Source organism: Barbus barbus (assembly GCF_936440315.1).
Source record: "Barbus barbus genome assembly, chromosome: 25".
Lineage (NCBI taxonomy): Eukaryota > Metazoa > Chordata > Actinopteri > Cypriniformes > Cyprinidae > Barbus > Barbus barbus.
Window position 1 is genome coordinate 22,205,913 of NC_136753.1, and position 16,161 is coordinate 22,222,073.

At 35.5% G+C, this 16,161-nt stretch overlaps 1 protein-coding gene across 2 annotated transcripts in view; it reads left to right on the forward strand.

Moving 5' to 3' along the window:
* LOC306844745 (calcium-dependent secretion activator 1-like) overlaps positions 1-16,161 on the forward strand; it is a 74,182-nt gene that overhangs the window by 3,463 nt on the left and 54,558 nt on the right. The gene's annotated exons all lie outside the window — the stretch shown is intronic.

The following is a 16,161-nucleotide window of genomic DNA, read 5'->3' on the forward strand; positions in this document are numbered from 1 at the left end:
GGCACACGATAGAGATCTCTCAGCAGTTTTGTTCACAGGCCTTGGGGGAGGATAGAATTTCAATTATCTGTATCCTTCCCGTGTTTGATTTCATCACTGATAAATGGTAGATGTCCCCCTTTTTCAGCAGATAAGGTGGTCTCGTAACAAGGGCACATTGGAGGCCCCTACACACTCCAGACCTTCTAGCTTTATGACGCACCTATAAACTGAAGTGTTAGGATTTTCATTAGATCAGTACATACTTCCCTGTGTGTACATCGTGCTGAGAGATCACACCTCCTAGAATAACATCAGCAGTGACAGCTTTCAAGGGCTCATTGTCTTTTACTTAGCTGGTCATTTCAGCTGAACTTATCTGCAGATGAGGTTTCCTTTTTTTTTAACCCTTTTCTCCTCTATCTATCTTTTTTTTATCTTTCTCTTTTTCTGTATTTTAACTAATTACCTGGTATTTTGGGTCACAATTACCTGTTCCCATAATAGGATCTGCTTTCAAAAAGGGCCTACATATATAAATGTACAAACAAGTAAATAGATATATTCTAAACAGTTAGTTCTGGCCCTTGTATTTTAGAATTTTTTATCAGCAGCTGCAAGTTGCATTGTTACACCAATACAACAGTGTTTGTTTTTATGAGTCATTTGAATCAGTCATTCAAATGATCCCTTAAAAGATGCTGATTTATTTAGGAACCAACCAATAATGAGTGAGTCATGCAGATGTTCACTCAATCATTTAAACAAAACTGATTCATTCAGAAAAGAAAACAAACATCTCTACTGTGTTTTGCTCGTAGTGGTATTCTGCTGTAGTTTTGCTCATAACTGTTTTCATTGGTGAAGAAAAAATAGACTAAATAACTGCCTATATTGTGTCTAAAATGGAAGTTGAAATGGAATATTAATGCTTCTGAATCTCGCTGAATCTTGTTTATTGAACTGGTATTATAAAGCACAAAGCAGCAAAGGTGGAGGAAAATGTCTTTGTATCTTGCAGAATACAAATATTTATATTTACATTTATATTTTTTAATTTAGCAGATGCTTTATACAAATATATATCATTTGCATTTAATATATAAATATTTGCATTAAAATGTTGTAAATTTCAGATCTTGTCATAGCTGTTTTATTATTTTTTACCATCCCTAAATTAAGTCAGGATAAAGCTTCTATGCTGAGATAAAGATACACACATCAGTATTGAGGTTGCACATCTGTATTGTTTTTTGCTTGTGTGTGCATTTGCGTGTGATATCACGTTGACAGGCTTCGCTTGACTATTGTTTGTGTTTCACAGTCACACCTTGTAAAGGTTGTTGACCTTGTGAAAAACAGCACAAAGGGACTGCAGTGTTATACTGTCACTCACAGCTAGGCCTTTTATCTGCGTACAAGCCTTTAGTAGATGCGTATTTGAAATCTAAAACCCATGCTTTTTTGATATGCAGTATGAGGAAATATACTGTATGTGCAAACAGTAAATGTGTGCGGATTGTATCACACATAAAGGGTTATGAATAAGATATACTGAACTGCTGGTCTCAATTGAGATGCATCACCTAGAGCCTTTTATTAATGCAATGTCTAATGTTCACGCATTAAAATGAGGGTCTGTTTATAGCGTCTATCTAGGAGAAATAATGCCTGTCCCATATAAAATGCTTTACAAACTAGTTAAATGTCTGCATTGCTGTAGGGCTTGCAAAAGCAGATACCGAATTTTTTTTCCATTTATTACAGGAGGCAAGTACAAGAAAGATGGGTGAATTAGGAATGAACTCAATCAAACCTTGTGTTTAGCACAATCAAACCCAACGAGAATGACCCAACAGGGCTCCTCTATGGTCTGAGAGCCCCACTGGGTTGGAAGGAAGGAAAATCAGAGCAGCTTTGTGTGAAGTTACCATGCCTGTATCGAGTTGCCAGGCTCACAAATTCAGTTTCATTCTTCACTGATTTCCATTTGAGGTATTTTACGGAGCGACACTGCCACCATGTATTGTGTGCATGTGTATGTGTGTGTGTATGAAACCTCTGCCGCAATCCCACATGCACATGTTGAAAGGCAGGTCAGCAAAAAGAGAGCTTCTGGTCAGTGTGAAATATGAAACGAGGAGACGACGAGACAGAAAAGAGGGGGGAAAAAAATGTTTTTGATGCTAGACAGCTATATAAATTGTCTGATGGAAATTTAATAAGATCAAATATTAACAAAACAAATTGCTTGATCCATTTCCATAAGAAGTTCATGAGGATTTTCATAGTAACAACATATTTAAGAAAATCTCTGAATAATGCAAAATATGAAGTAACCAGGTTTCATAAATCAACCATAAATCAAATTTATATTTATATCTTAACATCTGAAGAACCTTTGTGGCGAAAGAAGGTTCTTCAGATTATAAAATGGTTCTTTGTGGAACCAAAAATGGTTATTCTATAGCATCGCTTGAAGAACCTTTAGAAGCACCTTTATTTTTAAGAGTGTAGAGCAAGACAGCAGTAGCAAATCTCAGTGTTGTCAAAAACAACAGAAGGAAAGTAGCATTCCTGCATGACAGACTAACAAACTGACAATGAAGGTAATATGGCATTTAACAAGATTGTTTCAACTACACTCTCAGATTCATACGTCCCATTGGCAGGCAGAAAGTACATCAAAGTCTTCAGACTGACTCAGCAAAGAATTCTGACCTATTTGGCCAATGCAGAGACATTAAAAATCTATTAAAAATCACTTAAAGGGCACCATTTATGAAACTGGACCAAGTGATGTTACAAAATATTACAAAAATAGTATGCTGGTTGTTTATGGAGATTTCAGTACTTATGGAAAAATATATTTGTTTTCTTTAAAATAATAATAATAAAAAAAACATAAAAAAAATAAAGTAATCTCTCTAATTCTAATGCTTAATAATACAGAGAGGGGAATATATAAGGGTAGAGGAGAGACATAGGGTCTGTAGTGAATGGAACAGGTTGAGGGCAATGTGACAATAATAGAAAGAGAGTGGAGGTCAGACAGGAGATTAGGAGAGCCTGAGAGACGGCAGCGGTTATGGCAGCTGTATGGAGCAGGAGTTAGTTAGGAGAGGATCCCGTGGAGATAAGAGGATGTTTGATTGAAAGGCCAGAGCTGGATCTCCTCAGAAGAGATTTGGAGATTCTGAAATTACCTTATTAATATAACAGGGTGAGAGGGATGGAATTTATCGCTTCATTAAGCACATTGAGAGAAAGGGACAGGTAAGGAGAGGAACAGAGCGTGAGAGACTGGCAGATTCATGTTGTCAGAAATAATACACATCCAGCTGGAAGGTCCTTAAACTTTTCAGGTCATTCACATTTGAGTGTGAATTATTAAATAGTGGAATAAATGGTGGCTATTTTTAGTGCTGCTTTAATTAACTTATGACCCAGCTCTGGAGTAAATTTAGCCTAGCGGTCTTAAAATGATACATTTAGATTTATGAATGATAATATATATAAATAATAATTAGTAAATAATAAAATAATATATAATAATTATATATAAATATAATATAGAAATAACTATAATATATTACAAGGACTAATATAATACTCTTAGAGGTCATTTCATTGTAATTTAAATTTGGACAACAGAAAATGTTCATTAACAAGCTCACTTTGAAAGCTGTGTTTGAACTTTTGGAACAGTATATTTACATTTATAAAGAGCCAGAGCAGTGTGTGTTTTAAAATGTTTGCTTTTGCTGAAAAAGTGTTGATTTTTTTGTTCATATTTTTAGGGGCTTTGCAGTATGTGTGGAAGTCTGAGTTTGTACATGTGTGATTTTTCATGGCTATTTAAATAAGTGTTGCTCCGAGAGAAGTCTGAGAAAGACGGCGAGATGAGGGACATCTGCTCGAGCATTGGGAGCACTTTTCTGTAAATATTAAGACTAAATAAGAGACCATAAAGTGCATTTATATAACAGAGATGAGATGGGATAAAAGGTGATGTTTTCTGCTCTCACATGTGCATTTGTCTTTGTTTTGGTGTAATTAAGATGATACCTAATCATAAATGTGCAGTCACATTTATATTTCAGGAACAATGGATAACTTACTTCATCTCTAATAAAGCTCCTAATGAGACTTCTAATATTCATAGAAATAAAGTGTCCTGCCCATGATCAATTAGAGGCAAAACTTATGTTTAATTTATGTTTCTATTCAGCACTAATTGGCTTCTCATATTTGTGCACTTTGAAGATAGACGGCTCAATTAGGGGTGAGAAAAATAATAACAAGCCTCTAGTTTTCTAGTTTTAACTTTGATTTGGCGCACATTAATGTACAACCAAAGCTAAACTTTTTATCCAGAGCTGAAAAACAGGACATTACGAAATAAAAAGGACACTTAAAGTTGTGTTCACCATATAGCATTTAATGAAATTATTTAATTCTAAATGTAGGATGTTTACATGTAAATTATATTACCTGTTAATATGTTTAATTTTCCTTGGCACGCAAAGGAGTGTGTTTAATTTGTATGTTTTTAATATGCTTTAATGTGCAGCTAATGCTATTTTGATCCAGAGCTGAAAAAAAGAACATTACAAAATAAAAAAGGTGACTAACAGTTGTATTCGCAACATTGTATAGTGTTTAAAGAAATTATTTAATTATAAATTGTTGGATGTTTACATGTAAATTATATTATCTGTAAATGTTCTAAACTTTGATTTACACGTTTTAAGTAAAGTTACATTGCGATATTTTCTCAAAATTCACTAAAATATTTAAATTAAAATGTTTAAGCCTTATTAATTTTTAAGGCTGTTTCTAGATTTTGGATACAGCTGACACAAGGAAGAGTTAATTAGCCAAGTGGGAGCAGTTATTGGCTGTCTGATGCTGATAATCTCAAAACAGCCAGTTAATTAGTCTGGCCAATATAGGTCTATTACTAGCCTTGAGCCAGAACAGTAGTTTAGATAAGTCTGCAGGTTTTTCGCCTAGAGGCATGGAGAGTTGGATGAAAGGAAGTAGTATTAGCCGGAGTGGAGGAGGAGGATAGTGTCACAGTCTAGTGTGATGAACAGCAGTAGCTACTAGTTGTTGTGGCACTACAGCCGTGTCTCTCTAGGAGAGCTGCCTGCATGGACCCTTATTCTAAAGCATGTGACAGAAATTTCTCATTCCATCACTGCCACTCACACCCACTCTCCCCCTTGCAAACCAGAACACACACACTCTTTCTCTCTTTTCCTCCCTCCCATCCAGCTTTTTCCATATCCTATAATCCATTAAGCGGCACTAGCACTCCTTCCTTTCACTCCCTGTCTCTCCCTCTTCCTTTATTTCCTGGCAGGCCGATATGACCTTCTGTTTTTCTCAAGGTCTCTATTTCGACGATGAACATGTGAAGAGAGCATCCATTACATTTTAGCATGAAAACTCCCTCTAACCCCTTTTATCCTATTATTTCCTATAAGGGGGAAATAGATGCAGTCTTGGCCCATTTTGTGGCCTAGATGATATAAGACATGGCCAAAGGAGAAAAATACTCTTTTCATAACTTAGTAGTTGATCTGGGGTTTTTTTGTTAGTTTTTTCTCAGTTCGATTTGTACATCAGGTGTACCATCTAGGCATGCATTTTTGTATTTGGGTATGTGATGAAACAGACAATGAAACAATATGAACTTACGGACAGCATCTGAAAAAAAAACTAATACATTTATATGTACACAACTTTAGAAAAGTACAAATCTATATTTATCTTATACTTATATTTGTAAGGCACATTTTATTATTACATAGATATTTTTGATTGTGTTTAACTTTACCCCTACCTCTAAATATAAGAATTTCTTGAAAAAACTAATAAAAACATATTAATACTTAAATTATGTGCATTTCATCATCTATGTAAACATATAACGTGTGTTCAGTAATAAATACATTTACACTTTTGAACAAATATTTTACAATTTTTAATTATAGAGATATTTTTGATTCTGTAACTCAACCTAACCATTTCTTCATTTTAAACACACACACACACACACACACACACAATGATATTTAATGTAATGTTTTTTATTAGGTATGTTTGAAACTGCATTTTAAGTTGCATTCAGAATGAGGAGGCACACGCATGTTGCTTTTGTCATAGTCTGTCTGCACTGACTGCATCTTTTCTGTCAGAGTAGCATTAATTCTTCACGGGAGGAAGCCATCTTACAGGCTCTGTGTGGCACATGGCACAAGTTCTTATTTTTAGCTAGATTAGTGGAGTTTCAGGCAAGTGCTTTCACCCACACACATGTTAGGTTTCTCTGAGACAGACACACACCCATTAACGCTAATACTGAGCATGCTGTAGCTTTTTTTTGTCACACACACTGTCTCGTACTTAGATACCTCTCAGCTCACATAGAAGCACCAAAACCTTCTAAAGGCACTCTCTCTGTCTTTCCATCACATGAGACTTTTAGCCTTTCCCATCATTTCCTCTACTTCACTCCCTTACTCACTCTGAACATGTCTTTTTCTTGCCTAGCGCACTTCTGTCAAAGAAAAGGCTGGCTGTGGGCTCTGTCTTTTGGAAGTGTGATTAAAATGCTTCGCTTTTTATCCGTTGAAGCGCTATACTCTGTTTACTCTGTTCTGCCGATAGATACTTCACCCGCACCCAAATCCTACATCACACAGTCTTATTGTGCTGTCAATATGCCGATAGAGTGTTAGAGAGACAATGTTCGCACACAAAGATACACATACACACATACCAGATGAGGTCCAGGGGTTGAATTGAACAGATTTTAAAAGGTATTGTGGTGTGTTGTGAAGTTTTGTGTAAGCAAATGCAAAGTAATCCGTTTGCATTTCCTCTAACACTACTGCTCTGAGACGGACGAGCTTCTGTTGCTTTAAGCTTTATGTTTCTGCTAAAGTTCTGTATATGCTTAGGGTTGTTACAAAGGAATATTTTATTACAGTGCTTGCGAGGCAGCAAAAGAGCTGTAGTATTGAATGTCAGTGCGGTTGTTACTAAAAGTCATTTTTGCTTTCATACAAGAATTCTATAAACAACAGACTGCCCATTTGTTTTTTTCCTGTTGTTGTTTTATATATTGTTTGCAGGACTTAAATTACAACAATACTATATCACTAGAGAGAACAAGAACAAGTGGGTGAATACAGAGAAAAAAAAAGATTAAAAATTGTTCAATAGGCCTAATGGGGCAACTTTACTGGAGGATATTTTTTAAAAATTGATTATAATGTTAAATTAAAATTTTAAGCGAATGCGATATTTACCCATCATTCAAACTAAGTTTAAGATTTAATCTAGAAAACTGACTTTTAAGGATTTTAATGTGTGCAAATACAGGGTTATGAAACAATTAAATGCAAAAAAACAAAAAAGGTCACATTAAAAAATATTTACGTTAACACATTTTACAGCTTTTCTAAGTTAGATATGATCCTTGCTGAAAAGTAGGCTAAATACAATTTTCTTTTTTTTCATGTTTACTTTATCATAATTTATACTAAATTCACTCAATAGCAGCAGCAAATTAATTAAATAATATTCCTTATGATAAAACATGCCATAAGAAACAAACTGTATTAGCTGTGGATATTTTTTCAGTAACTCTTCCTGTATGTAACATGCATACGTCAGTAGGTGGCGACTGGGTGTGTCCCAAACTGCATGCTTATGCACTATTCTATGATGTTTTGTAGTATGAATAGTGCTAGTAGTGCGTTCACACTGAAAATTCCAAAAAGAAAAAGTGAACTTTAAATACCCGGATGATGCACTTAAATAAAGTGTGGAATGTTGAACACTTCATGAACTCAACAGATTTAATTACGTCACGAAGGGGGAGGGGCTATCAGATTCTGATTATTAATGACAAAATAACTTTATAAAATTCATACACTACATTGTTGAGTACATAGTGCATAAGTACAAAGTGTATAAGTGCATAGTGTATAGTGTATATTCATGTATATTCCTTCAACCGATTCGTTCAAAATGCTGATTCATTCAGGGACGAAACAAACGACTGTCTTTACGAATGAGCCATTGACTCATTCACTCAACTGATTTGTTCAAAAACACTGATTCAGCCAGGAACAAAATACCTGTCTGTGTTGCCTTGTTGTGACTGGACTGTGGTTGGAAATATTTTCCTTGCTGGAGTAAAACCAAACAAAGTAACTTGAAATATCATGTCTTAAATGTAAGTTGTTCAAAATTTTTGTTTATTCCACTGCCATACAACGGCATTGTCACACTTGCAGCCAAGCTATTTTTACGAATATCAGCTGTTTAGGGTTTACCTTTTCCTCATCCTTCTATTTAATTGTTGTTGTTTTTTACTCGACTTACCATAATCATCTTAAGTATGGTTGATGAAGTGGAGTTCAGTGCTGAAGGATTCAAATTCAAATTAAATCCAAAATGGAGCCCTTCAAATAGCACGTATGAAATGCTAAATGCTGGTTCTCATGATTATTAAAATTGGATATATTGGGCTTGCGGGGACTGCACAGTAGAGCGCCGGTCTCTCTGCCTTCATACACCAAAACTAACCAGCTGCTATCTTCAGCACAGGCTTTGTGGGTTCATAGCCCCTCTGCACTCTGAGCATCATGCTAAACATAGAAAATACCATGAAGGGAGGCATGGTGGGGAGAGGAGGAAAAGAGTTTTGGGCTGCAGGACAATGCAGAACACTCTGTTCACCTTTGGCAGATCAGTTCCAGGGAGTCCTGTGAAGCTGGGGAATGATTCGTTAGGGCAGTTTTGTGATGCTAATGTTCCTAAGCCAAATCAGCTTTGATGATTGAGCCCTGAATTCAGAGGGTTCATATTATTTGACAGCATTTGCTCAGTGTTTGTGCATGTATTTGTAACTGCAGTGCTACTGGTGTTGTTTTCTTTCATTTATTCAAGGATTTTGTGTATCTGTGTAAGTGGATGGTTTCTATGTGCTTGTTTGCTTATTGTTCTGATTATTAATTGCATCCACTGTACAGCAAGCATTAAACATGTTCTGCTAGAGAGTGCACGACCTCTTTTGTATTTGATATGTTGATATTCTCATTGGCACACCATACTAATAGCATCATCAGTACAACAGAATGAGTTTGTGCAGAATTTGTATCGCTTAACCACACAATCTCATTCTTTCAGTTTTTCCTCATATATAATAGATATGTGATTGTATAAGATAAAGTATGTCTTATGTCATCAATTTAAAATATTATTTTTATTTAATATTATGTTAAAAGGATTTTTCAATTTATTGGCAGAGTGAAAATGACTGGCAATTAGTATATATTTTGCAATACACCAATACCCACTTCCCAAAGCAATACATATTACTGACTATTAGCTAGAACTTATAATATAATATAATAATGCATAATTTTTTTCAATAGTTTGTCTCTCTAACAGGAAACTAAACGTGGAAATTACATGTTATCTTTCCAGACGCTGAAAGTACTGTAGAATATTATTCATAAGTTTGGGGTCCGTAGGATTTTTTTCAACATACATGTATTATTGTATTTAGCAAAAATGCCTTAAATTGATCAAACGACTTCTACATTGTTACAAAAATGTAGATTTTTTTTTTTTCAAATAAATGCTGTTCCTTTGAACTTATTATTTATCATAGAGCCCTGAAAAATTTATCATGGGGCTTCCACAAAAACATTAAGCTGCACAACGGTTTTCAACACTGATAATAATAAGAAAAGTTTTTATAGCACTGGAATTACGTTTTAAAATATATTAAATAGAAAACCATTTAAAATATATTTGTTTATTATTAAATGCAGCATTGGTGAACATTGGTGAACATAAGAGGCTAATTTAAAAAATATCTTTCAAAAATAAATGTTGCCAATTAACTTTTAATTAATCTTTTTTCTTTAAATTAGCGTACAATGGCTTCAATCAAAAAGCCTTATCAAAATGCATTAATATAATTTAAATACTTTGAGTAAGATAAACTCTGAAAGCAAGAGGGAAGATCCATTTAAGTTGTACATAATGTACTTACAAATGATTACATTGAGAGTGCTACATTGAATTTTGCTTTGTGTGTTCCATTTAAATTCAGCCTCTTGTTCCATTTCATTTAGTTGTCTGGGTCTAAATTTGGCAAACACCTCCATTTTCTCTCCCCCATTCAGTTATGTAACTTGCCCCCCCCCCCCCCCCCCCCCCCCCATCTACCCCTTTCTTTGGTGCCAAGCTTGTACGTAGGAAATCCAAAAACAAATTTACATTGAGATAACTTGAGATGAATGAAATTTGGTTTAATTGGACTTTCTTTTCTTTTATGAAAATAATTAAGATGTTAACGATTGAAAGCAAACGTGAAATTTCCTCTCTGTGGAGTAACATTATAATCACTCATCCATATTTCCTATCTCTCTCTCTCTCTCTCTCTCTCATGCATCATCTCTGGCCCACAGCAAAAGCTGCTGCACTCATGCAATTATCATAATTACTAACGACTCTGCAGTCTGCTGCTGAGTGTGCACACACACACACACACTGAACGAGTGCTTCATTTTCTTACGCTGTTTCTTCATTCACATAAAAGAAAATGTACACTTTTGTTTTTCACACGAATGAAATGGAAAGGACTCTATAAATAAGATACGGCTGCTGAAATGATAATGTTATAGCAGGAAAATGGATTCATCAGGTGAGGTTGAAGTAAAAAGCATTACGATAATATTTCCAAAGAAACAGTGTCTCGAGTCTGATTAGCTGAAGCTGAAAAAGACAATAAGCCCAGATGAACCATCTTTTATTTCTGTCTTGTTAGGTGATTCTACCGAATTGCTCATTGGAGAAATTACTTTTTTTCATTCTGTGTTGACATATTTCCTATTGAAACATGATGTTACAATGGGACTAGATATATTGGTTCTTGCTAGTCAGTTGCAGAGGAGGAAAATTCTTATTCTACCTTTTAATTAGACAGAAATTGGCATAGTCCAATATAGGGCTGCACATGTCTTTCTTTCTTTCTGACAAAAATCAAATTGTGAGTTAAAATGTTTTTTTTTTTTTTTTTAGAGCACCTGGTTTGTTGTGCTTGTTTGCAGGGAAGCATTTACTTATTTAAAATGAACTTGCATTCTCCCGTGGTGGTGACGTATGGAGGTTGAATTATGTGTTTGACTGCTCCAGAGTATGTACAAATGAATCAGGCTGTTACAGGGCAATCATGATAAGAGGGATCCAGAGGGAATCAATGGGAAATCTTGGATGGGGGTGGAGGTACCATTAAAATGCTGATGGATATTGGTCACGCCTGTATCTAGGGGCTCAGCAGAGAGAAATATAGGGGTGCTTCACAGCCTGATATAATTATTCCAAAAAATGGTGATGTTCTATGTTGTGTTACATCTGCGAAACACAAAAATGCATAAAGCCTTTATTTTAGCATTATTTATATACTGTTAAACCTCGTTTACACCAAGAATGATAGATAACTAAAGATAACTATAAAGATAAAGATATTAGTCTCCACACCAGCGGACGATATCTTCTGTTTATTCTATCGCACGCTTGTCTGCCGTTTTAAATTCTCGAGCTCATTACAGCAGGATGGATTCTGATTGGGTGTCAATGTTTGTATCGTTCATCAGCTGGGGCGCGTTCAGGCTCACACCAGTGCCCAACGTTTTGCTACGGTTTCCGGGTTGAACGACATGTTTCCTGGAAACGGTGTGCAACGGGGTTTGAGATACGTTTTCTCTTGTTTGGTGGGTGTGTCAAAAAGGTCAGACCAACCAGCAGCAACGTGTATATAAACCATGCGGTATTAAAGAGACAGCTGGCACAATGGGTCCAAGTGAAGTCATTTAATATGTGTCCGCTGCAGCTCGGTAGGCTATACGCAACAATTGAAGATATCAGAAGACATGTTTGTCGTAAAAGTTTTATAGTAACATAGCATATCAACATGATGATGATGAATTTGTAAGTAAATGTAATTAACATCAAAATAAATTCACAAGAGCAAGTATATTGTTTGCACATGTTTATTTACATTAAAGATAAAATAACTGAAATAATAAGAGCACAAGTATAGATCTGGAACTTCATTAAGTCTGTCTAAATATGTTGTAACTGCAATCTCTTCTGGTCTATATCCTTTCCTTAGGGAGGTGTGTGAGACACTGATTAATGTAACATAAAAATACTATACATATTTATATATTTTGCTATTGTATTGTGGAGTGACACTTTATCTTTAGAACTATATCTTTATCATTATCTTTATAGTTATCGTCTTTTGTGTGAATGGGCCTTTACAGTGTTCTAAATTATCATTTATTTTTATATTTTCAGTTTTCAGATTTAAATTAAATTTGGATTTTTTTATAATTTTGCTAAGTGTATATGCCATTTGTTTTTTTGATATTTCTATATTGCTTTACTTTTAATTTCATGTTTAGTTTTAAGTAGTACTGTATATACTTCAACAGAAATGTATTTAATTTATTTGCCAAGGCAGTATTTCTGATTTTTGTTTAAGTTCTTAAATTTAAGCTTTTCATTCAATATTTAGATTTTGTTTTCAGTTTTATTTCAATTAAGGAAAACAATTATTTAAGATTATATAATTATATAATATATAAGAAAATAATTATTTAGACACTGACGTTAAAGTTGTGGGATAATAAATATAAAGGTAATGGGCAGGTTCATCATTTCAATGTATTCCTTTTCTAGCTTTCTTTCTTTTTAGTTTTTTTCCTTTAGCATTAAAGGTGCTGCAAATTGAGAGGTTTTTAGTCCATGTCTGTTAGTTTTAAGGCCATAGATATGCTAATGTACTTCAAAACATTGACAAAATAAACTTCTAACAGACCTGATGCATTTAAAATGTATAATCTTTCTCTTCATAGACAGTGTGCCCTCCCTTTGATGTGTACCTTATTTTCAGCTTCCTCTTCCAGTATGAAATATATCAACACAGGAAAGAATATGGGGCCTTTAAACACCTGCATTTGAATGTCTTCATTATATATATGGATGTTATATTCACATCATATGGAGCGTGCCGGCACACACACACACACACACACACACTCACTCACTCCAGAGCAGTCAAGTTAGAGCGTTAACATACATCACCTCCTGTGTGCCTGTATTCATAAAAACTATTCTGGAAAAAAACAAAGAGAAAAGCATACTCTGAAATATTGAGGGCTGCAAGCTGTTCTTCAGGGTTATAGTATTCTCTGTACAGACAGTTCAGAAGGCAGATGAAGTCAACTGTTCTGTGTGAAGGAGAGAGGACAGTAGCAGGGAGATGAACACACAGATGGTGCTGTGATGCCTCACAGGCACATGCTACTTTGTACTTTTCCACCTTCCTCCTACACACTTGCACACAGAAAACCCTGTTTCCTTTAGATTTTGTCACACTGGTGGTTTCAAGACGAACGGCAACATAACATCTTGTTAAACTTTGTGTTTTTTTTTGCTATGCTTAGCAAGACATTACATATGCATGACAGAGCAATAGAGCACATTTAAACGGTTTGAATGTTTTAGTGAGATGAAACAGTGACTTAAACTAGAAAAAAGGAATATATTCATGCACATCATTGGCCTTTTATCACATAAACATAAATAATGCATATATACACATTACAATATGGATAAAAATACGGTATGTCAGGGACAACGTAAAATCAACCAGTCATTTATGCTAAATGTATTCTGACAAGATGATTAGAAGAGGAGGGGGTTTACAATCACTGGCTCACTTTAAACTCTTCTGTTTATTGCACTGGTACTTACCAAATGAATAAATAAAAACCTATGAAATATTGATTTGAGTTTTTTATTATGTGAGAAGAAAGAGTGGAGGGATATGCAAGACATTAAACTAGCACTGCTATGTTGGAAATCGTGAGAATGTGCTCACGAGATTCCAGGTCTAGTTTCCGTAGTCTTATATCCCGATCTGCCTTTATCTCCATCTCTCTCAATCGGAGTAGCTGGGTTTCGTGCTCCTGTTTCTTTAAGGCGAGATCTAATTCCTTTAAACGAACAGTTACAATCGGGTCTGCTACCACAGGAGCCTTTTCATCGCTTACTGAATCTGCATCGACAGACATCAGTCTCTGACTCGGGACCTCTCGCTTCAACACCTCCAGGAAAAACGCCTGCCTCCACTAACTTACCATACAACTGGTCCTTAATAACTTCTTTCTTTTGCTCTTTCGGGACCGTAAAGTTGTAAAATTCCGCTATTAAAATTAAATCTTTTTTTCTACACCTATCAAATTCTTCTAATGTGGGCAAGAGAGTAAACTTAATTATATCGAATTCCAGATTACCATATGATTTTCCTCCCCTACCGAAAATTCAAAAACAGCCAAGCAAAAATGGTTAAGGAACGAATAGCGTATAAAATCCCGGACGAGCCCCCAATTGTCACGTCCTCACCAGTCTAGGGTTGGTAAGGCCAGTGACAAGAGTAATATAAAAATGGATAAAACAACGACACTTCTCTTCTCCTGTCCGCTCACAATGACCACACAGGGATGATTACAAATTTATTATCTCTTGGATCAAGAAGCACATCTCTTCAGAAGGGGATCCAGGCCAAAATAACAAACCAAAGCACTAACTAGGGGTTTAGACTTAAAATACCTAACAAAGAAAATGACTAAAATCAATACAGAATTCTTCCCTAACTCCCTAGCTAGACAAAACAGGAGAAAACAAAGTTTACAAAAAAATAAAAGGCAATCCCCAACTTACTGCTTCAGGAATAATGTATTAAATTGTTAATAGAAAATGAATAAATGATACAGAGAACGAATATATGATTTAGTCCTTGCCGTGCAGGAAACGCTGTTTCTGCGGCACAACTCAGGAAATTACTCACTAGATTTTAATGGCAAGTCAACAGCACCGTCGTTTAACACACTACACAATCCAACGTTGTCTGGGGCAGGAGACAGAAGACGGAACGACGAGACACCAGCGGCGGAGCTTCACGACGCGCACACTACAGAAGCTCTCCAGCAATGCTCCGCTTCCCAGCATTTAAACGCTCCCGCTCACAGCGTAATCTCTTGCAGCTGGTCCCAATCAAGCACTGCCAGAAAGAGAGAGGGAGAGAGAGAAACGGCGCACAATATAGCATGCACCAACACTGAAATACATCACACCGAATAAATGCAAAAATATATACATACAAATAATAACTTTACGTCCAGAGACGTAACACTATACCCAGTTCAAAGGTCATTATGCGAAATGTTTGACCATAAAATGCCATGATGGACCAATCAGGATCAAGTACTCTAGAGAGCCATATGGTACTAATGTATACTATGCTACACAATAAAACAGTGGTTTTACTTGTAAACCTCTTCTGAGAATGGGAATAAATAATAATGGTGTGACGGAAATGTTACGCCACTCACCATATTCGGAAACTAACAGCATCTCCATGACATGGCGAAAGCGACAACAATATAAGAGTGAGAAAAGTTACTCCTTCTTTCTTTACGTATACATTTGGGCGGTGTTATTCAAATCTTCCCACACAGTGACGTAGACATGTGGGGGCATGTTTGAATGAGGCTTTTTAGGAAGGTGTGGTTGAGTCTTAACTTTTAGAAAGAATATCACTTTGGGTTTGACACTTTAATCTTTGCGACTTTACGGATCTTATCTATGCACGAACTGCATGTAACACTCCAAAGACAAAGTAAAACATGAAATCGTGTCATATGGCCCCTTTAAAATTTGGAAAAAATACATAATTATGTTTTATTTGTAGATTTCAAATGTAGTGTGTACAAATGAAAAGAAAACACAAACCAGGCTGCATTAAATACTGATTCATTTGGGATGGTTTGTGTTGGTCACAATGTGTTTTATGCTTTGCGTTATTGCCTTTGTTGGTAATTGCACTGAAATCACATTGATATGTTTATGCACTTAATGGCTGCACACTTCTCGTATTCAGCAGCCTAATACAATATTTGGCCCGGTGTTTGCTCCATGTGTTAGGCTGATAAATCACACACTACTGTTTATGCACTTACAGAATTGACAATTTTCCTATTCAACCTGTTGTGTAGTAATTGTTGTGCAGTTCATAGT